The sequence below is a fragment of the Cryptomeria japonica genome, chromosome 1, assembly GCF_030272615.1.
Source record: "Cryptomeria japonica chromosome 1, Sugi_1.0, whole genome shotgun sequence".
In the NCBI taxonomy this organism is placed as follows: Eukaryota; Viridiplantae; Streptophyta; class Pinopsida; order Cupressales; family Cupressaceae; genus Cryptomeria; species Cryptomeria japonica.
In genome coordinates, this window is record NC_081405.1 from 222,147,085 (window position 1) to 222,170,552 (window position 23,468).

The window sequence follows — 23,468 nt, forward strand, 5'->3', positions numbered from 1 at the left end:
CGCTATACTGCTATGGGAAGTTGCATGGGGTTTATCGCCAGTGACTTGGCGACCATGGTGGGACCTAGCGAAAGGGCAGCAAGTGGAGCGAGATGAAGTGGAGCCATCGGGTATCGACATAACTCATTTTTGTGCTGCCCGATAACCCGATGGGAAGGCATGCAGTTTGGAGCACACCATCGGCTATTGGTATCATATGTCTGGAGCTACGTCGAAGACCTGATAGGAAAGTATACTATTAGGAGTGCATTCAGTTATCGGTATAGCATGTTTGGAGCTACCCAAAGAACTGATAAGGAAGCATTTTGTTGGGAGTGCACCATCGGCCATCAAAAAGAGTTGTTTGTTGGTATGCCAATAACTCGATGAAGAAGTGTGCTATTTGTAAACTAACATCGGACATCAGAGTGAGTGTTTTGAGGCTACTCTGACGACCCGATGGAGATAGAAAGATAGTTACAGATAGAAACTGATTGTGTCATTTTGGAATCTTGTCTATTAAGGATGATTCACGACATGTCTAGGGGGCTATATAAGACCCAATGGACATTCTGTAACAGGTTGGATAGGTTAGATTGGAATTGTCGGAAGTGTTGATTCCACAAGAACAAACTTCTTTTTGAATAACAATTGGAAGATCATTTTCTGGTTTCTTTTTTGTTGCTAACATGGCTTAAATCTTCAAGTGATAATGCAGATAATGTAGATGTTTCTTTTCTATGTTTTTGAGTTCCAATTCTAAGTTTGTGCCAAGCTCGGCTCTGTAAATAAAGTCGTCTTTTTGTTTCTTGCTTTCTGTTGGTGACAAGTAGTTGTAAATACGGATCTATCTTGAGACTCCATCGTGGGATCCACACGACCATTGGAAGTTGTCAAGAAGAGCTAGTCATGTATAATAGAGTTCCATTTGTAGAGGACCAGGGAATGGCGTCGACTGTTTCAGCACACTGGCCCTAGGCGAGCTTGATGATAGCCCGGCTAGGTATCAGTGACCAAGACGAATCACTTGCAAGGTAAATTGGAATCTAGGCTATTAGCCTCAGATCAGGGGGAAGATGGGATCAGTAGGAAGAAAGACCCATGCATGAGGAGGAGAACAACTTAGAAGAAGTTGTAGGAATAATCCATGGTAGAGAAAACCCTACAAGGTGTTTGGTTAGATTCAATGGATTAGTGAGTTAGTGGATTTACGAAAGTGAATTCACAAAGAGCAAAGTAATAATCCTCAATAGTGAGGACCTAGAGTGGATTAGGGGAATAGAGTGAGGTATTCCCGAGTTAGGCTAGGAAGAAAGCCATGAAGATAGAGATTTCCTCCCAGACCAGGGCCCAACCATTTCTAGTATTGGGAGCATATATGTTGAAAAAGTACCAGGAGAAGTTATTCAAAGTGAACCTTGTAGCAAGAAAGTTGTGAGAAAAGGCTACAACGTTCCCATCCAGCTTACTTTTATTCTAGAGAGTCGCAACACCACCCGTAGCACCTTCCACCCCACTATAATAGAAGGCAGCACCAGGCCACAAACTGTCCACAAGAGAAGAAAAGTTTTGATAGGTCATTTTCACTTCTTGAATTAAAATAATATCAACCTTATTGGTTACAATGAATTGCTTAAGAGCATACTGCTTCTGAGGGTTTTTTAAGCCCATTAAGTTCCAAGAAAGGAACTTCATTTCTTGCCTTTTTGAGATGTCTCTAGAGTTAATTGCCGCCCACTAGAAATTTCTCTAGCCATTGCCTTAGTTCTTAGGGTCCTCTCAAAGGGTCTACTTGGTTTAGAGTTAGTACCAATGTTTGCCTTCCTATTTCCTCTAGTCTTTCTTTTTGGTTCTTTCCATTCCTCTTTCTCTTTATCTGCAGGTGAAGACAGGGCAGATCTACTACCCTGGGAGAAAAAGGTTTCAGTGATCTCCCCAGAGGATTCCACACAAGTAGCAGTAGAAGAAGAATTTGAACCTAGGCCGTTCTCTTTGTGGGGCATGGGGACACCCCCGACACACCACAAACCCCTCCCTTCATCCCCAATAGTATTGGGATTCAACATTTTAAGCACATTAGGGGTAACCTCCTTGTACCCCTTCTTCTCCTTGAACCAATCCTTGACTTTCAGTCCTTCTTGTTTTTCCTCCCTCTAGGAGATCTCTCCCTCTTCTAGGTCTAGACCCAAGCAGTTCCTCGGTGAGGGGGGGGGCACCTTGGGGTCAAGGGTCTTCATTATATTAAGAATACCCTCCAGGAAGGGGTAGCCATCCTCAAGCTTGTCAGTGACTGGGGGGCTAGGGGGGTAACATTCTGTATCGAATCCTCATTGACAATTCCTAGGGAGGACAATTTCTCCTTTTATCTAGCCTCCAGAGGCGGAGGGGCCAGACAGTTAGCTATCACATGGCCATGTTTTCTACATCTTTAGCAATAAAGGGAGGCATTCTTATCAACAATAGCTGGTGTCCATTTTCCCCATTTTGATTTGAGAGAGATGAAGTGAGGAAGGGGGTTGTTAACAACCACATTCACATAGAGGCAAGCATAAACGAGTCTAGACTTCTGCATCATCATATTGTCAGCAACAATGAATTGGCCAAATGAGTTGCCAATCCATCTGAAAATGGTATCGTCCCAGAATTCCAAAGGGAGGCCAGGGAGTCTAATCCAAACTGGAGCAAGTCTGAGGAGATCAGCACTAGGGTCAAACCTTGACTTCCACTTAGAGAGGGCCAAGTAGTGTTTTCCATAGGACCATGAACCAGAGAGGATATAAATAAAGTCTTCTTCAATAGTGAACTTGAATAAAAAGAGCCCACATGGCATAGTAGAGACATAGACACTACCTTTTAGTTTTCATCTCAAACCAACCCATCTTCTAACCATGTCTATCGTGGGTTTGAAGGACAAGAATATCCCCACTAAGATTAGGTACAGGGAGGAGGTGATATTATCCATAATGTTGTCGAGGAGACATATTTCAGGATCATCCTCGCCAATAGTGACCTTCAGCAGCCGAGTCGATAATACCATCTTGGGATTTCCCACAAGAGAACCTTTCCAAGTGCTCACTTGAGCCTCCCCAGACAAAGGCCCCACACTGTTAGTCTTGGGATGCTTGTTATGTGAATCCAAGATAGAGGACACATGTGGATCCTTCTCATGGGAGAAAACCTCATGAAAAGCTACATTACAGAGCTCCACGATAGAATCCCCAACTAAAGGAACCCACCTAGCATTTTGAGAACCCAACACGAGTGCCAAATCTAGACACAACTGCAGATGAGCAGGGGGGTCAGAGTCTAGGGAGGACGGGCCCTCCCTTGTGGAAATGACAACCATAGCGAAATTTAAAAAAAGCAGAGAGCAGGAAAGTTGTAGAGCCATAGTTCAGAGAGCGAGAATGTTGATTGATTTCACCTTGTTGAGAAGCTACCAATTTAATTTATTTTTCCTTTTAAGGTATTCCATTCTTTTTGGCTACTTAAAGGAAATGGAGAGAAGGGCCTCAGTGTGTCAAGATTTCGAAACACTTTAGGATTCACTCTAAAGGATAATCCTTAGTAGCATTGGAAATTTTAAATTATTCTTATGCATGTCTAGAGAGAAAAGTTGTTATATAAATACAAATATTTTCAAATAAAATTAAACTAGCACCTGCATCAAAATATCAATCTCATCGCTCAAAACAAAAAAAATCAATCATACACAATCATTGTCATTTTTCAAATATTTTATGAAAAATGTTCGAAAACAATAGATAAAAGTAAAAAAGATAAAATACAAATGATCAACTAGCACAATTGCATTGCTAAAACCCATATGTTCCTTGTTTGGACAAAGTTTCAGTGCATTGGGACCTTCTTTGAGGCCATCTTTGATCACCAAATTTTTTATAACTAATTTTGATAAATTTTTAAAAATACATCAATGTTTTTCACTTATGATGACTATCAATAATTTTAATAAAAATGAAAACCAATATTCGACAGCAATATTCATGAACTCAAGCGAATTTTTCACAGTTTCTTCATACTAAATGTTTAATCAAACCCATCTCTATTAGTGCAAGAGAACGTTTTACTCATCATGACTATAGCAACATATATTTCACTTGATTAGCAATAAATGGATGGCTGGATTGATCTAGTATGCAATGGCCTGGAAAATATGCTTATAGCTAGAGCATTCACGTGTATAAAGTTACATAAACTTCTCATAATCACTTATTTAGTGTATCATGCCTCACATGTTGAGCAAGTGAACAACTACATGATATTATTCTTAGTACTTTTCCTATCACCAAAGGCAACACGATGTCTATCTCAGTACTTGTCCTATCATAGCTTTAGACATTTTTTTTACCATGTTGTCTCTACTAATTCAAATGCTATATGCACATATATTGCACAAAAAAAGTCACCCCATTACTCACTCACTCTAATACTAGATTAAAGGAGAAAATTCTTGATATATTCTTGAATGAATAAGGGTGAATCATTTTTATATAGGCATGAATATAATTATTCTAACTATAACTATGCAATGGTAGGTGTAGTCACATAATCTGTCCACTTAATTAAATGAATATTTACTATTTATTTGATTATTTAACCATCAGTCAAACAGTTAATTAAATTAATATTTAATTAATTTCATCCTCAACTTCTTCTTCTATTAAACTAAATAAATTGTTCAATTTATTTTAATTCACTCATTAAGCCACACTCTAAATCAATTAAATAAATAAAACACATTTATTTAATTTAACCCCCCTTTCCTCCTTTAAATAAATAAATAAATATTTATTTAAATCCCTAAACTACCCCTCGCCCCCCCCCCCCCCCTTGCATTCTCCTACAAATGCAAGTTGCCCTATTTTGGTTGAAATAAAGTAATTTTATTTTAATTAAAATCCTATTTTCTATCACCCACCAAACCCACTTGCATCCTAAACCCATTCTAGATTCTTCTAAACCATTCTAAATTAGCCTAATCCCATCCCCTAATTATTGTCACATTCCTAAGCAACTTGAAGTCACTTCTCAAAGCCTCAAAGTCTTTGAAAAACATTAAAGGCTTTATGTCTTCAACAAGTTAACCCCTAAAGTCTTCCAAACCATTAATAGTTCTTACATAACCATTTATGGCTCTTACATAACCATTAATGGTTAAAATCAACTCACCCACATGGTTAGAGACTTTCCCTCTAACGCAACCCTCATTTGACTCATGGGTCTCTTCAAACATTTATTGCTTTGACCATGGTTATCCCCACTAACTTTTGCACAAGAGTTTGTCCATTGGATAAATGCATTATTCATTGGATAAAGGCTTTATTCATTCAACTCAAGCCTAATCTTACCTCCCAAGGTAACTTTCAAGTCATTTAAAGCATTTAATGCTTCTTCCCTCTTCTCTCAAGCCATCTCATGTTGACATTTGTCATCCTGGGATTGGGTTGAAAGCCCTCACATGGATCATAAACCCATCAATCCTGACCCTTGTTGAGATTACTCAATCTCAACCATCTATTTCTCCATTTTTCCTATAAATAGAGCTCATTCCTTCTTCATCCAGAGATCCACAATCCAAAAATCTTGTATGCATCAAACTTATAGTAAAATTGAGAGAACATTTAGAAGCACTTTTCTTTGTTATTTTGGATAAAATTAACGTAGATTAATTAGGTATTTTTCTCATATTTAGCTTGTTTGCATTTGCATAATTAGTCATTTTCATAATCTTGAATCTCCATAAGACATCCATAATAGTGCAAAAAGTTGAGGGCTACATTCATGTGGAACTTGGAGAGGAGAGGAACAAGGGAGGGGAAACTATGAGCATATTGGAGGGCATCTTGGAGGGTTTTGTGGCTTTCCTTCGCTTTTGTGTGCTTTCCATAATATGTTTTATATCTCTCTTGGTATGCATATTTAAGATTGTAGTTTCATTCATCTTTCATTTTTTATTTCCACTAACAACACTAATGTTTGAATCTTATGTTTCTTGCATCCTTTTTAGTGTGCATCATTTGGTGAACCTAACGTGAATCGAACATGCAACCTTCTGATCCCAAAACTAATTTTTTTTGTGATTTCCTCATAAATTTCCACACACAGGTTGCACTTTAGCACTGTTGACACACATTTTAGCACCTTTGACAACAAAAGATTTAGCACTTTGGTCCTAGTTCTGGCGCTTCTGTCGGAGATTTAGTGTTGTTGTTGTAGTTATAGCGCTATTGTTGGTTAAATAGCGTCATTATAAATCTCTTAGCGTGTTTGCGCTCTCTGTTTGACAACATTTTAATTCTGTTTAACAGTTTAAATTAGCGTGTATGTCCATCTTGTAGCGATTTTTGTGTTCTTTTAGTGCCTTTGTTAGTACTTCAGTGCTTTTGTCTTAAAGTGTCACTCATGTGTTTACATAGAGTAGTGCTTTTGTAACAGAGAGTTGAAAAAAAAAATTGTAACCAAAAAAATTAAAATTTTAGGCTTGTAGAAGCCCACCAAAAATCTTCATTTTACTAACTGTTTTCTTTTGTTATGCAAGTTTGCTAACCTCTTGTTTGCAGGATTTGAGGAGTTAGAAATTGGGTATTTTATTTCTTTTTCTTTCTAGCTTTGCTTTTAAAGTTAGATTAAAAAGAATTCACTTTCCTTTTGGTTTAAAACAAACTTCATCTTTTATTTTGGACTAAAATCAACAAAAAAATTTAATTTGGGCTTAAAAAGAATTTGATTTTGCAAAGTTAAAAAGAACCACAAATCAAACAAACAAAATTTTGTTTTTTGCAAGTTAGGGACAAACTTTTCATTTTGGGTTTAAAACTAAACCAACAACTTTGATTTCTTGCAAGGATAAAATTCACAATCAACCTTTTTATTTGCAAGTTAAAAAGAACGAACAACTTGTCCATTTCTGTTTACAAAATCGCTTTTACTTTGAGCAAACATGCTTTCAATTTGGTTGACTAGGACTTTCACTTTTCTACCTAGAAAACAAATTGCCTTGTGGGATTAAAAAGAACATCATGGTTGCTGGAGAAACATCTCCAAATAGCATATAAATCAAGTTGCGATAAACCAGTTAGAAAGAACAAGTGTTTTCCATGTTTGGCACGCTTGTGCAAAATCTGTAGAGTGGTCCCATTTCTAACACACACTATCCTATCCCTTGGCTCTCGTGGTCCTAGGTGCAAGAGAAAAGTGTTAGTAATGCTCAAAATTTTTTATTTTTAAGAGAGGCCTGCCAAGAGACACATCACTCTTGGGAATGACCTTGCACGGTAAATCCTTCGAGCCACTATAGAAATCAGGTGAGAGCATAAGTTGTAGCCTTGGGTGTAGTTGTTCCTACAATGTAACTTGTCGGAAGGACATATGGGCCCCACCACAAGTTACAAGGCTCTTAAGTGAGTCACTGTAGAATGAACTTACGTCCAAAAACATCGAACATTACTAGACACCTTTTATTATAGAAGCCCACCCATTTTATTGATTAAGGATATTTGTGAAAAGTTCAATGCAAGAGCATAGATGGTTTTACTCCCAAGATACTTACCATACATATTTCCTTGAGTAGAAACAGGGCTTTTTGAAAAGCTACTTGTAGCTTGATGAAAGTGGTGACTCCCCCATCATAGGGATCATCTATCTGTTATGCTCGTGCAAGACTTAGTATATCACATCCTTACCTACCACAATGAGATTCATAAGGTATGTAGTACCAAATTTGAAGAAATATCAAGATGTGGGTTGAAAATATCGCAACTGGCCATGACCGTAGGGATAAAAAGTGTTTGAGTTGTCTGTTCACATTAAAACTCCCGAAAGTAAGTTTTCGGTCAGGTCGCTTATTTTTCCCTTTCTGCTTTCCGGCAGTATAAGGCATGCAAGACATTTGTCAGCTCGACGTTACCCCAATGAGTCATATTTGTCGTTCAAGTTTTGGAGTAGCACGATGGCGACAAATGGAAGGATGTTGCTAACTGGGTTTTCTTTCGGGGGGCCCACCTTGTAGCGCGATGGGAGAACGGATACCTGGCACCGTCATTTTTCGGTGGGAGCATTTTTGTTTGAAAGGATTCCCTAACCTACCCCTCTGCAATTAGCGAAATCTTTTTAGTTTGTGCTAGTATGGAGATCGTTGCAGACAAGGAGTGGAGTCTTGGGGCCATTTTGCTTGGTGCGATCTTCAGGGTGACATGACATGGTTTTTCTGTTTAGGGGCGGTTATGCCTTTTTGGTGTGTTTGGGAGCTGTTTCCAGAGCCACGGGCTCTACTTATGCTTGTGGGGGTTCAGAACTTTTTAAGAAGAATAATTAAGTTTTCTTATTAGCAATTTCAACCTTTTTAAACTATCACTGTTTTCTGAAGAAGATTAATCAAACTGTGCCTATGGCCTTTGTGATACTTCTCTCAATATGCTTTGATGGTCTTTTCTGTGCTTTCTATTAGAATTCCAATAACTTTGGGAATACATATATCTAAGATTTTGCCAATTAAACTATGTTTTGCACTTGTTATCTGGTAAATGCATGATAAGTATATCTTTATGTTACAAGAAAATTTAATTGTGTCTTAGTTGTGTTTCTGACCCAGATTTGTAGATTGTTGAATGGGCTCAAAAATCATATGTATTTCCTATAAGGCTGTTTGTTTCCAGGGTAAAATTTAGAGTCAACAGTTCTTTTTCTGGCACGTTCGATGGGACCTAACTTCAAATATATTTCTGAGCTAGTTTATGAGTCATAAGCCTGTCACTAGGAATCAGACAACTTTAAATCCTCACCTCCTTTTTCCACCTCTAGTGACCATTCATTCAGCCACATTCTCATCCTCACAGAGTGTCCTTGCAGTTGTCCATGTTGCAATGACACACGTTCCCCTTAGAAATTTTGTGACCTGGGATAATGGCAACCTTCTCATTCCACCAACTCCACCCATGGTTTAGGGAGCCATCCTTGCAGCTGTGCTTAAAGCCTTACCCAAGTTCACAGGAGAGTGACATAAAACTCCCGGGGAGCATTTGCAGGATGTAGCCACTATCTGCACTATCCATGGGATTACCAAACATAATGTGGCTCTAAGATTTCTCGTAGCCTCTTTCAAAGGAAGAGCTTTGGATTGGTTCAGGTCCTTAGGCCCCAGCACTATAGGAGATTGGGATTAGCTCGGAGACCGCTTTTTTTAGAGATTCTCAGATAAGGCTGACAGGTCGTCCTTGATGCACCAATTGATCACAATAAAGAGAGCTCCAGTAGAAGCACTAACTAATTTTAATCTGAGGTTTCAACAAACCTGGTAGAGGATAGCTTTGTTTGCCCGCCCCTCAATGGATATGGCTTTCGTATTTTTTTTAAAAGCTTGCAATACTGATATATCAATGATGATTCAATCTTTAGGAGGCAATACTCTTCTGCAAGCATTTGACATAGCAGTCCGAGCAGAAAATAACCTTATCGATGCCGGGAAGCTAGCCCCTCCCCCTACCATGCCAGTATTTCCTGAGATATCCACTCAAGTCTTAGAAGAAGCTACTCCCAGTACGTCTGCTCCGCAGTCTATGTATTGATTTCCTGCTCCCCAAACGTCATCTCTGGCTGTCGAAGTCAGTGATATGAAGAATCTCCTAAGGTCCTTCTCAAATAAGATTGTCAACCTAAAAAGAGCTCAAGTCTCACCCGCCAAGCCCCTTTTTCAGCAAAATTTCTAAGGTAATTGACCTCCATACCAACATACGAATCACCGTGCTGATAAACCTCCTCAACCAAATGGCCAAATAGTCCCAGTTCCAAATCCGTTGTAGGCTGTTTACCCAACCACTGGTGGGGAGCTGACAGTGGGCCAAAATAACCCGACGAACGACACCAACTCTTGGTGTTTTTCGTGCAACAATGCTCATGCTCTGAGGAATTGCCCAAGAGGGAATTTGCAGCAGAGGGTCGCAGAACAAAGGAGTTCAGGGATGGCACCAGATGAGTCTACATATATGTCTCTAAGTATGGATAATGCAACTTTTGTCACTCAGATGCAAGGAATGTCATTGCAACAAGATGCAGAGATTGCCCTCGATCATGCACTTTTTTCATGGATGGAAGACGAGGATGCAGTGCTGACCAACAACGCAATCACCTCGAAGGATGGAACCCCTCTCATGCACTCAGATTATAACCTTCACTCTAAAAGGCGTTTGACCAGGGAAACTACCGATAGTTTGAGAGCAATGCCCATGGACAAACCCCCTAAACAACCGGTCGTTAACTCTGCCTATCCAAGAAAAGAGTTCATCCCTTATAAGTCGAAGGAGCTGAAGATTCTCACACCTCAGGTGTTAGATGTGGTGGAACAATTGAAGAAAGCCTTGACTCATGTCTCTCTGTGGGATCTCCTGAGTATTCCAGAGAAAAATAACAAACTAAGAGAGGCCATGTCTCATGGCGGAAAGGATACAAGTGTGATAACTCCACAATCTCTTCAGACTGATGGGATAGGTCTCCGACCCACAGCAGAAAAAGCATACTCTGACTGTATTGACAAATGAAGACTTGCCCCTGTTGTCGAAAGAGAAGGTAAGCCTAAGCCAAATCCATTGTACCTTACCCTTATAGTTGGAGATAAACTATTGCATAACTCTATGATAGATTCTGGGGATAGCACTACCATCATGCCTAAACAAATCGCCGAGGTATTAAACATCAGGTATGACCCTTTGAATAAAGGGGTTATGCAGCTCGACAGGAATAGAGTTCAAACAGTAGGTCTTATTAAGAGCCTTCCTTTGACTTTGTTTGCATGTCTAAGTGTGACGGTGTCTCAAGAAGTAGTGGTCATCGACATCCCACCTGTCTTTGGGCTTTGTCTTTCCCGAGACTTCACCGCTAAAATAGGAGGCTATATGTCCCTAAATTGGTCCCATGTCATCCTCCGCACCCAGCACAGTGCCAAGCTGAAGATCCTCTCAGAACCCCTCCATGCTGAACATATAGCTGACCAAGCCTTCATCAAGTTTGAGCCTATGCACACCTCTATATCAAATGATGAACAAAAAGTGGTAGAGCTTTTAGAAGATGAAGAAGTAATAGGGGAAATTCCACCTGAGCAAGAAGTCTTCCTGAATGAGTTCATAGATTTGGACCCCTTTTCTAACTACCATGCCATCGGCCTAGGTACTTATTGCATTTTTGAAGAGGACCAGATCATCCCAAAGCTTACTAAGGAACCATTCTCCGAAGAGCAATTATCTTCGGCACTATGGACCCTGCACTTTGATGACACCAAATGCAAGATGGGCTCCAGAGCAGGAATTTGTCGCATCCCCCCTTCGGGCGAACAAATCATGAAGCCTTTCTGTTTCCATATTGCATGCTCAAACAACGAAGCAGAGTATGAAGGTATGATTCAAGGTTTGAGCATGGCGGAAAGGATGGGCATAAAAAAGTTGAAAGTCCTTGGTGATTCTAAGCTAGTGGTCCATCAAGTTTGAGGGATATCTAGTGCCAAGCATGTCCGCATGATGTCTTACCGCGCTAGAGCATGGGATCTAATAGAGAGTTTCAACGCTTTCAATATCATAAGCATTCCTTGGAAACTAAATACCATTGCTGACCAAATGGATACTATTGGAGCACAATTTGACTCTGCTATGGACTTACTCACCAACTCCCAAGTGGTCGATGTGGTTGTCCTCCTAGCTATCCCTGATAATGATACTCACTGGCAGGTTTTTGAGAGCGATGAACAGATTGCTTTGTTCATCCAAAACTCGAGAGAATTTGCTGATCAGCTACAACCTAAGGTGAAGGAAGCCTATAGAAATCAAGTCATCCAGTTGAAGTCTAACAAGCTTCCTAATGGTTTGATCACTTTGGAGAACATGTTTGACCACGAGGATGCCAGAAATGATAAGCGGAAGATTACAGCGAACAAAGAGGATTATGCCAAAATGTCGGTCGATAGTGGAAGAGTTCTCAAGGTAGGAAAAGATGTTTCCCCCAAAGACAGAAGGAAATTGGTCCGATATTGTGATGAATATGAAGGTGTCTTGGCTTGGTCTTATGATGATTTAAGAGGATATGATCCTAACATCATTCAACATACCATTGAGCTTGCAAATGAAGCCAAGCCGGTCCAATAGAAGCAAAGGTCGGTTAACCCAAAAATTGAATCTCTCATGGCTCAGGAGCTGAAAAAGCTGATCGAATCAAGGATCATTTACCCCATAAACCACTATACATGGGTGTCGAATTTGGTGCTCGTTAGGAAAAAGAATGGAGATTGTAGACGTATAAAAATGACCATATTCCTAAATGAATATTTTATGTTCATTTCTCTATTTGATTAAATCCAATTTAATTAAATTATCCACATTCTTCTATTTAATTAAGTAAATTACTCAATTTATTTAAATTAAATTCACTATACCATTTAATGAATAAATCATTTTATTCAAATAAATCCTCCTATCCACTTTTAATTAAATTCAAATTTAATTAAATAGTTATCCCAAATTGAATAAATCAAATTTATTTAATTATAACCAAATTGAATGAATTAAATCATTTAATTAAATCCTATTATCTCCCCATCCACTTGCAAAATCCCAAACCCCTTTCTAATCCCTTCTAGAATCTTCTAATCGCTTCTAATTAACCTAACCCTCCCCTAAACTTTGTCACATCCCTAAGCAAAGGGAGGTCACTTCTCAAATGACCCAAAGTCTTGGATAATCATTGAAGGTTTTCAACCTTCAACCACTAAAACCCTTAAAGTCTTGGAAAACCATTAAAGGCTTCCAATCTTCAACCACTTAATCCCCAAAGTCTCCAATAACCATTAATGGTTAATTCAAACCTTCCCACATGGTTAAAACATTTGTTTTGACTCAACCTCTATCCAACCCAAGGGTCTCATCAGGCCTTTAATGCTTTGACCATGATTATCTCTTAATCATTTGCACAAAGGTTTATCCTTGGATTAACTCTTAATCCAGTGGGTAATCCTAATTTAGACTTGACCCTTAGCCTTTAGATAACCATGAGGTCTTCTCAGGCCTTTAATGCCTCCAACCTCTTCTTTCAACCCAATCCTATGTTGACACTTGTCACCATTTCATTGGTACAAATTGTGCACATGGATCCCCAACTTTCAAACCTGGCCCTTGATTAAACCTTTCAATCCTGACCATCCATTGCCCTGTTTATGCTATAAATAGAGCCCTCATTCCTCCATTCTAAACAATCATCTTTCAAATTTGAAGCATTATACTTATGCTCAAATTCTTTCAAGCTTTCTCATTTCATATATGCTCATCATTTAGCCTCTTTTAGAATAGAAATTAGTTCAAATATGCATGTTTAGAGTACTTTCTTTATCATTTAGCTCAATCATAGACTAAATATATTATGTTAGGATAGTATTCATACTAATCTTATCATTTTATCATTTAGTTTATTGCATTTCTAAGATCATACATAGCTTAACATCCATTTCATACTAAAATCAATCAAAAGCATCTCTCGTTCTCATATTTGCCATCCCTAAACCATTTTGCTCAGTGATCTGAGAGCAAAAACGTTGGTTTGAGGGACATTGTGAGATAGAGAACCATGGGACCCTCCTTGGGAAGCTGAGTAACACTACGTTACTCCATAGCTTGCATCAAGAAGTCCTGTGTGTGTGTGTGGACTAGTTATTTGAAATATTTTCATATATTTAGTTTTATTCGCCCACTTTTCCCGCATACATTTTTGGCGCCCACCGTGGGGCTCGACCCCCAATAACACATCATTTTTTGAAATTGATGACTTTTGCAGATATGCGGGAAACTAGAATTAGCGCGTCGAAAAGATATTTTAGCGCATCCGCCTAACATTTTAGCGCTTCTAGCCTACTGTTTAGCGCGTATGCTTTCTGTCTTAGCGCGTGAACACTGCTCCTTAGCGCATAATACTATTTAACAAATTTTCCTGTAAGTGTCGACGCCGGCGAAACACACATTAGCGCATATACCTAACAAATTAGCGCATCCGCTTAACCTTTTAGCACTTGTAATAGATATTCCAGCGCGTTGAAACTAACAGTTAGCGCATCAGATTCAAATTTTTCCTGCATAACGGATCGTGGGAAACAGCGAAACACAGATTAGCGCATACGACAGACAAAGTAGCGCATCCGAGTAACAGAATAGCGCAGGGAGAAGAAACTATAGTGCATCCACTGAATATTGTAGCGCGTACAGTTTGTTCTGTAGCGCATCACAGACAAAACAAACAAAAATTTTTTTGTAACCAAATTAAAATTTTAGACTTGTGGAAGTCCCCCGAAACAAACTAACAATCTTATTGTTTGGTTTATTTGCAGGGTTTTAACAGTTTCTTGCAGGTAAAGCGAGGAAGTTTGCTTTTACAGCAAAACATTTTTCTTTTGTTGACCTCCAAAAAAAAAAAAAAAAAATTGAATTTGCTTTGTTGACTATTTCTTTTCCATAGATTAGACAATCATTGCTTTGAACAAATAAAAAGAACATCATGTTTTTGTGGAGCAACATCTCTGCATAGGTTTTAGAAAATCACTGCTTTGAAAGGCTAAAATAAACCTCATTGTTCGCTTTGTCTCGAAAGTGGAAGGTCTATGCTCTCCCCTTAATTGGGTGATCAAAAAGCCAAACCACTCTTATGCTTTCAGTACTTCAAGCAGTTAAAACCTTTAGCAGGCCTGCCTTCCCGAGGAGTTGCAATCAACTCTTAAAGTCGTTTATGGCCGGTGTGAAGGGAATGACCTAAGTGGGGAACGGCTTTGACGCCAAGAATTCCAACCCACTATAATCAAATGTGGAAAGTGACGAAAGTCCTTTTCAACGGTTGCGCGCAGTGATTAGCCTTCCCCCAGTATCCTCAAGATACGTAAAGCCTTTGTTCTAAAGGTTGGGAAGCCTCTTGAGGGAGTTTATCACTGACGGCCGAACGAGAAGCCTGATTAAGAACCTTAGCATTAGAAACTTTGAGCCGAGTCAGTATCCAAACATTTGTAACATCATAGTGCAAGGGTGGGGAAGAATCCGCCCCCAAGATTACTCACCATATATCTCCCAAGATAACTACTCAACTGTGAAGCAATTCACTTTGGGTTAACTTCTGGCAAAAGGCAAAAAAATGGGCGCCCTCTAGGGGGTGACACGGCTATTTGAGCTGATGGAGTATCGAGACTAGTGGGCTATGATGTTACTTATGACCCTTGAATAAAGAGTCTTTCTGAAGTGTTTTATTTTGTATCCAACCTGTTAAAACATTGGGGATTTGAACACATCCTCAACAGAACATACACTTTCTGTTAGATTAGGCGAAATGATTATACTTTGTTGCCGTGCTTGCATTTTGTATTTCAGAAAATCATCCATCATACTTAAAAATTCTCTCAACAAAAATCAAAATCCTCACAGAAACAACCAAAAGGAAAAATCAGGGCAGTTTAGCGCGTGTAACAGTTCTTTTAGCGCATCCAAAACACAAAATAGCGCATACAACAAAAATAGTAGCGTTTCCATTCTAAAGCAAAACAGTGAACAATCCTTTAGTGCGTGCAAAACACATTCTAGCGCGTATCAGGAAACTATTAGCGCGTAGGAATCCAAAGTTAGCGCATTAACAAAAACAGATAGCGCGTAGGAAACACAGTGTAGCGCGTTGTTTTCCAAACAAACTTCACAGCAAATTTCAAACAGCCTGTCTTAGCGTGTGAAACAAACAGCTTAGCGCGTGGAAAGCCTATTTTAGTGCATTAGCCTAAACAGTCAGCACTTCTAAAGCCCAGTCTAGCGCGTGCATCTTTCACCTGTCAGAGCAAAATTTTTGCAGAAATAATATTTTAGCGCGTAACAGGGAGCAGATTAGCACGTGTGGTAAACCTTTTAGTGCATCAGGGAAATTCAGTAGCGCATTAAACCTCTGTTTTAGCGCGTGAGCCCCGGTAGAAAAACAGAGAATTGAAAAAACCGAAAATTTTGAAAATTTCAAAATATTTTAAAAACAGTTTTTCATCAAAACACATCTTTTATCAAACCAGAGTGACAAAAACAAATCATTAAAACTATTTCTCAAGTCAAATTTGTGTCAAACAAAGTTGTCAGAATCCGAAAATGAATCGAGCAATAGAGGACGTCTTTCCTATCATAATCCGGAACATTTTCATCATCAGTATCAATCAAATCCTTTAACATCTTACGGATTTTATCTCACAAACACTTGTCTAAAAATTTTCAAATTGTCAAAATCCAGTTTCCAGATCAGGAAACTTCTTATCCATATCATTTGACACACTTTATCGTGAAGGGATATCTAAACCTTCATTCTGATAAAGTAAACTTTGAAATTTTCAAAACAAGAATCAACTAAATCCAAACAAATCAAAGGAAATCATTGATCACTCATGCATGACTAATCCCCTTATTCTGAGAAGAAAGAACCTCTATCGTAACATCATGTTGAAGAAACAACAACCTAGCTTTTCCAAATTCATCAAGCGAAACAAGTTTTTATACATCAATCGTCAACTCTTCAAATCTCATCGGGTATTTCTTCATCACGTCAAACGTTATATCCAAAATAAATCTAGCGAATTTGATAGAGAACCCCTGAAAACAAGAGCATACTGTCAAAAGTCTGCTTTTAATCAAAAGATAAACCGAGGTGAGAAAATCAATCCAGCATTCTTACCCGACGAGTGCATCACATATAACACATCTCGACCAGAACCACCAACGCTCGAACAACACATCGAAGAGGCTTTTGTTCCTTTCATCACTGAAAGCTTCTACTAAAAATGCCTGTTACTCACTCTCAACGAGACAAACAAAGCGAGGCACACGCAGAATCAAGTATGAATCGAAGATTATCAAATCCTTTTGAAGTTCCACCCGTAGAAGAACTTGAAATTACCGACACCCTTCTTAGAGAATGTCAAGTAAATCCCGCCTTCCAAAAACTTGTCGAAAAGCTCATAGAAAATGACAAGGAAAAATATTTGTTGATGCTCACAAGCAAGGGCGTTAAACTTCCGGAAGATTTCGACCCAAATCTTTTTCAAACCGAATCCCGGCAATATGCATCTCAAGAACAAAACCGAGAAGAAGAAACTCACATACCTGAACAACATAACTTTGAACAACACATTCCAGAACAACGCATACCAGAAATGCATATACCTGAACTAGAAACACCAGAGCAACATATACCATTTACCACTCCATTTCAGCTGAGAGCCAATACAAGGCAAGAACTTTTTCCTCGGCAAGACAATGCACCCTTGATTGCTCTTACTCAACAAATGCAAATGTTACAAAGGCAAATACAGGATATGCAACAAGGGACAATAGTGCAGTACTCTTTAAACGACATTTGGCCTTATCCGTTTGACAGAAGATTAAACATGGTACCTTTTCCTCCAAACCCAGACGTTCCCAAATTTGATAAATATGATGGGAAAGGTGATCCTCGGGATCATGTTCGAGAATTTTGCACCATGAGTCTTGAATTTGCTCATGATGACACCTATCTAATGAGGTTGTTCCCAAGAAGCCTGGGAGGACAAACAATGGAATGGTTATCCAAGATTACACCACCTGTCAGATCATTTGACGAATTGGTTAACAAATTCATCACCCACTATTCTTACAACATCCAACATGCCATAACCATGCTAGATGTTTGCAACACCAAACAAAAGAACAATGAAACATTCATGTTGTTCCTTCAGCGTTGGCGACGCATGGTATCCAGATATCCTCGTGATATTCCTGAAAAGGAGAAAATGGAAATTTTCATTGATAACTTAAATGGCGAAATGAGTTACAGACTCAAACTTCAATGCATACCATCCTTTGCCAAATTGATTGAAAATGGCATTCAAGTAGAGGAAGCTTGTGTCAAAAAGGGAACACTCAAATTCTACAAGGAAGGAACAAATTCATCAAACTACAATAACCAAAACAACACCAACTTTGACAAATCTAGATTTTGGACTCGAAACAAAAATGAAAGCAACAATGAACCACATGATCCTAAATCGAAACAACCAATCCTTGCATTATCTGGAAATCCTCAGAACACGAAAAATGTTAAAAATGCTACTCCCAGTGCTAATACGTATGCGCAAAACACTGATCAAGGACAAATCAACACCAACAACACCAACGATAATCGAGGCAAAAACATGAATCCAGGACCTAACAACAATCCATGCAACAATACAAACAATTTCCAAAAGCGTATCTTCACACCACTGGGACAATCACTAGAATCCGCATTCAGAGAACTTTTGGCAAACAAGGTTCTTTCTTTACCACCACTCAACAATTATGAACCCCCAGTCAAACCACCTTGGTGGAATGATTCACACTATTGTGATTTCCATCGCAACAAGGGTCATAGAACAAATGAGTGCATGAGATTGAAACACATAATCCAGGATATGATTGATCGAGGTGACTTAATGGTAGATGGTCTCAAAACAAATAATGATCACGATGCCTTCAAAAATCCTCTCCCAAATTACAACAAAGATGGAGCATCAACTTCAAATGATACACGTGGAGCTCGTATTAATCACATTTACGATAACACTATCAATCATATATCAGCTGAAAATCATCAAGTAAATGTCATCACCATCCAAGATCAGCGTGATCATGAATCTGTCAATGTAACAACCCGCACTCAGAAATATGTCTTGAAGGGACATACTGCACCTACAACTACCACACCTAAAATCCAATATGACTTGGTTAACCAACTACACAAGACTCTAGCTCAGATATCTATCCTGGAATTATTAAAACTATCACCCAAGCACAAAGACATATTGGAGCAAGCATTATTGGAAACAAATGTACCTCAAAATCTGGATACAGACAGATTTCAAGTCATGGTCGCCCATATGACAGGATCTCACAACCTCACCTTCTCAGAGCACGACAATACCTCATTGAGTCATCCACATAATACCCCTCTCCATATTGAAGTCATTGTTTGCAAACACCGAGTCAAGAGAGTCCTAATAGATGGAGGAGCCGGCCTTAATATCTGTACTTTAAAGCTTATCCGTGCATTAGCCTTCTCAGAAGAATCTATTGATCCTTGCAAAAAGATTACCATAAAAGCATATGATGATGAGGAACAGTCCTCTAAAGGCACAGTCATATTACCTATTCAAGTGGGCCCAGTACAAAAGGATACTATTTGTCAAGTCTTAGATATCGATCTAACCTACAATATTTTGTTAGGATGACCCTAGATACATGAAATGCAAGCAGTCCCTTCTACATATCACCAGTGTGTCAAGTTTCCTTATGATGGACAAGAAATCTCCATATCTGCTGATCATAATTCATTTCAACATTGCAATGCAATGGGGGCAGCCCAGGATAGTTTGGTTCCTCATAATAGAGAAAAGCAGCAATCTTCAACATCAGATCCATATACAGCAAAATCCAACTCCTTATGGGGAGACTTCAAGTAGAAAACGTAAATCAAAGACCAAGGCATGGGAGAATACTCTTTGGAACCTTTATGTTTGGCAAAATTGCCCACCTCACCTAGATCGCATGGTTTGCCTACTACATCAACACAACTGGCTACTCAGCCTGTCACTAAATTTGATGGTACTTTCATCCAATTGGGTACTCTAGCACATGAATCAGAAGACAAAGATATTCTTAGCTGGTTATAGAAAGATGAAGAAGAAAATCATAGAGCAGCTACTCTGGACATTGTGCTACCAACACACATGTATGGAAAAGGCTACTTAATCATGAAGCAAATGGGATATGACGGTAAAGGACCTATTGGCAAACGCAAAGAGGGAGTTACTGAACCTATCAATCTTCCTTCACAACCTAGCAGAAACAAAGCAGGATTGGGCTCTAAACTCACGTTCCTATTAAAGCGGCCGCCCCACCTACCTATCAAACCTCAATGGAAGGAAAAGAAGAAGTACAAAGAAGACTCCTGGCAGGAAGCACTTTTTGAATCAGCAGAAACAATCCGCAAGGCACGGGAACGTCAAGATTAGAAGTTACATCAGGAAAAACTTCTAAGTCATAAGAAGGCCCTATCTGCAGCAGTAGCTCATATTCAAACACCAATATCTCAAGAACAAATCAGGACATCTTCAAATACTGTTATTACTCCCCGAAGAAGCACAGTCTATGAACAAATCCAGCAAGTAGAGGATGGATCTGATACAGAATCAACACAAAATATCAAAATAGTATCCATCATCAAAGATTTGTTTTCACCGTACAACACCCCTGTTTACAGCACAGATAGAATCTGGGATGATGCCTATGAAATAGATTCCAATGAATATGAATGGGGTACCTGCTCCAATACTACTACTGATATCCTGGATGATACTGATTCTATATCCCTTTCTCAGGAAGAACATAACGCAGAGGATAGACCTCTTGAATTTGGACCACAACATATCTATGACGCTCCAGAAAGTGAACAGAAACATTATGAACAAATCTATGTGGAAGATGATACCATCGAGGACCTCGACGCAATCCTAAATTTCTTTAAACCAAAAACCCAGCACGATGAAAACTCTATCCTAACACTTACGGTAGCCGAACTTGATCCACCCAACGATTCTTTACCACTTGTCTTTCCTGACCTAATCGTCTGGGACGAACCTAAAACAAGTGATATACCCATTTTCCCAGATGATGCATCTATTGTCCATTACCTATGTACCGTAAATCCAGAAACAGGCTCTACTAGTGAACGGAATAATGATATCTGTCAATCAGGGAGTGCCAAGTCTCTCAGTCGCAAAAATGCATCAAATAATGAATCTAATGCTGAAAACCAATCAATGGCAGCTCTAGATCATAAAAAAGTAAAAATAAAGGATGCATCGGAGGTGAAAACCTTTTTAAGGCACCTAACGATGGGAGACTTGACACCCTTCCTGAGCACTTTCATGAGCGATCGCCCATATTGATTGAGCCCACTCAATCAATCAACATTGGTACTACAAAAGCAACCAGAAATATACATCTTGCGGAATCTCTAACAGCGGAAGAAAGATTGGCATTCGTCATCTTCTTTAAAGAACAACAAATCAACTTTGCTTGGTCATATGCTGATATGCCCGGAGTAGATCCACACTTAATCATGCATCACTTGTCCATCTCTACCGGAGTTAAGCCAGTCAAGCAAAAGCTATGAAAGATGAATCCACAGGTGGCACTCATGGTCAAAACTGAACTAAAAAAATTATTAGACGTCGGATTCATCCGACCTATTGACTATGCAGAGTGGATATCCAATATCGTTCCAGTATCAAAACCGGATGGTAGTATCAGAATATGCACTGACTTCAGAGACGTTAACAAAGCTTGTCCAAAAGATGACTTTCCTCTGCCAAGTATCGACATAATTGTAGATCTCACAGCAGGCCATGCAATGCTCTCACTAATGGATGGTTTCTCAGGTTATAACCAAATTAAGATAGCTCCTGAAGATCAAGATAAAATAGCATTCACCTATCCTTGGGGGACGTACTGTTGGAATGTCATGCCTTTTGGCTTAAAGAATGCAGGGGCCACTTATCAAAGAGCAATGACAACCATCTTCCATGATATGATGCACACATTTATGGAAGACTATGTGGATGATTTACTAGCAAAATCCTTCACCAGAGCTGAACATCTCGGCATCCTAACAAAGATCTTTGATCGATTGCAAAAATTCCAAGTCCGACTCAACCCTAAGAAGTGTGTCTTTGGGGTTACATCAGGCAAGTTACTAGGCTACATAGTATCAGCTAAAGGTATTGAAGTTGATCCAACAAAGGTACAAGCCATCATGGAAATGCCACCACCACGAAATATCAGTCAACTCAGATCTCTACAGGGATGACTTCAATCAATCTGGTGATTCATCGCTCAACTCGCAGATAAAAGTCTACCATTTAACCATTTGCTACACAAAAATGTACCCTTCAAATGGGAGGCTAAGTGTGAAGAATCTTTTTACCAAATTAAACAGTATCTGAAGAATCCACCAGTTCTAGTACCACCAGTTGCCGGAAAGCCACTTATTCTATATATCTCAACAACAGATATTTCACTGGGGGCACTATTGGCACAAGAAGATCAACAAGGAAAGGAACGTGCCATATACTACATCAGTAGAACATTGAATGGCTATGAGCTCAACTATACATTTATTGAAAAGGCTTGCCTAACAGTAGTCTTTGCATCTCAGAAATTCCGACATTACATGCTAGCACACACCATAAAGCTAGTTGCAAAAATTGATCCTCTCAAATATCTACTCAGCAAAGCCGCTCTTACAGGCCGATTGGCTAAATGGGTCATGATTCTCAGTGAATTCGACATCCAATATACAGAAAGACGAGCCATCAAAGGACAAGCAATTGCAGATCAATTGGCCGAAGCACCGCTACCAGGCAAACAAACCATGGAGGTTGAATTTCCAGACAGGGATGTACTTGTTCTTTCTACTAAACAATGGACCCTATACTTTGACGGATCCTATACTCAACATGGTTCAGGTGCCGGCATTCTGTTCATCACTCCTGAAGGACACACTATGCCAAAATCATACAGACTTATGTTTCCATGCACAAATAATGTGGCTGAATATGAAGCACTGGTCATCGACATCAAAATGGCCGTAGAATGGAAAATCACAGAGTTAAAAGTCTATGGAGACTCACAACTGGTCATTAATCAAATTAATAACAACTATCAGACAAAGGACGACAAGCTACTACCTTACAAACGAACGGTGGATGACTTCAAACAGTATTTTGTGCACATCACCTTTGAGAAAATACCAAGGTTGAACAACAAAGAAGCTGATGTAATGGCTACAATCGCTTCGCTACTACAAATTCCTGAGCAACAGAGTCGTTATGAGTTCCTGGTAGAGCAACTGTTCTCCCCCGCTTATGACCACTCTGAATCCCATGTTATCTATACCTTGACTGGTTTCGATTCTCCGCTATATGGACCGATATACGACTACCTCAAGCATAATATCTTACCCATTGACCAATCCCGTAACCAAAAATGTAACTTTATCCGACAAGCTGCCCGCTACACCCTTACCGCTGATACTCTATATCGTCGAGGTCTCGATGGTACTCTTCTTCGTTGTCTTGATCATAATGATTCCGATTCAGCTTTACATGAGCTTCATGAAGGTATTTGTGGCACACATTCAAGTGGTACTACTCTTGCTAAAAAGCTTCTAAGGATGGGATACTACTGGCCTACAATGGAGAAAGATTCATATCACTTTGCCAAGAAATGTCCTAAATGCCAGATCCATGGAAATCTGATACATGCACCAGCACAGGAACTACAGCCCTTTACAACATCATGGCCCTTTTGTCAGTGGGTACTAGACCTGGTAGGCAAAATACATCCTTCATCTTCAAATGGACACAA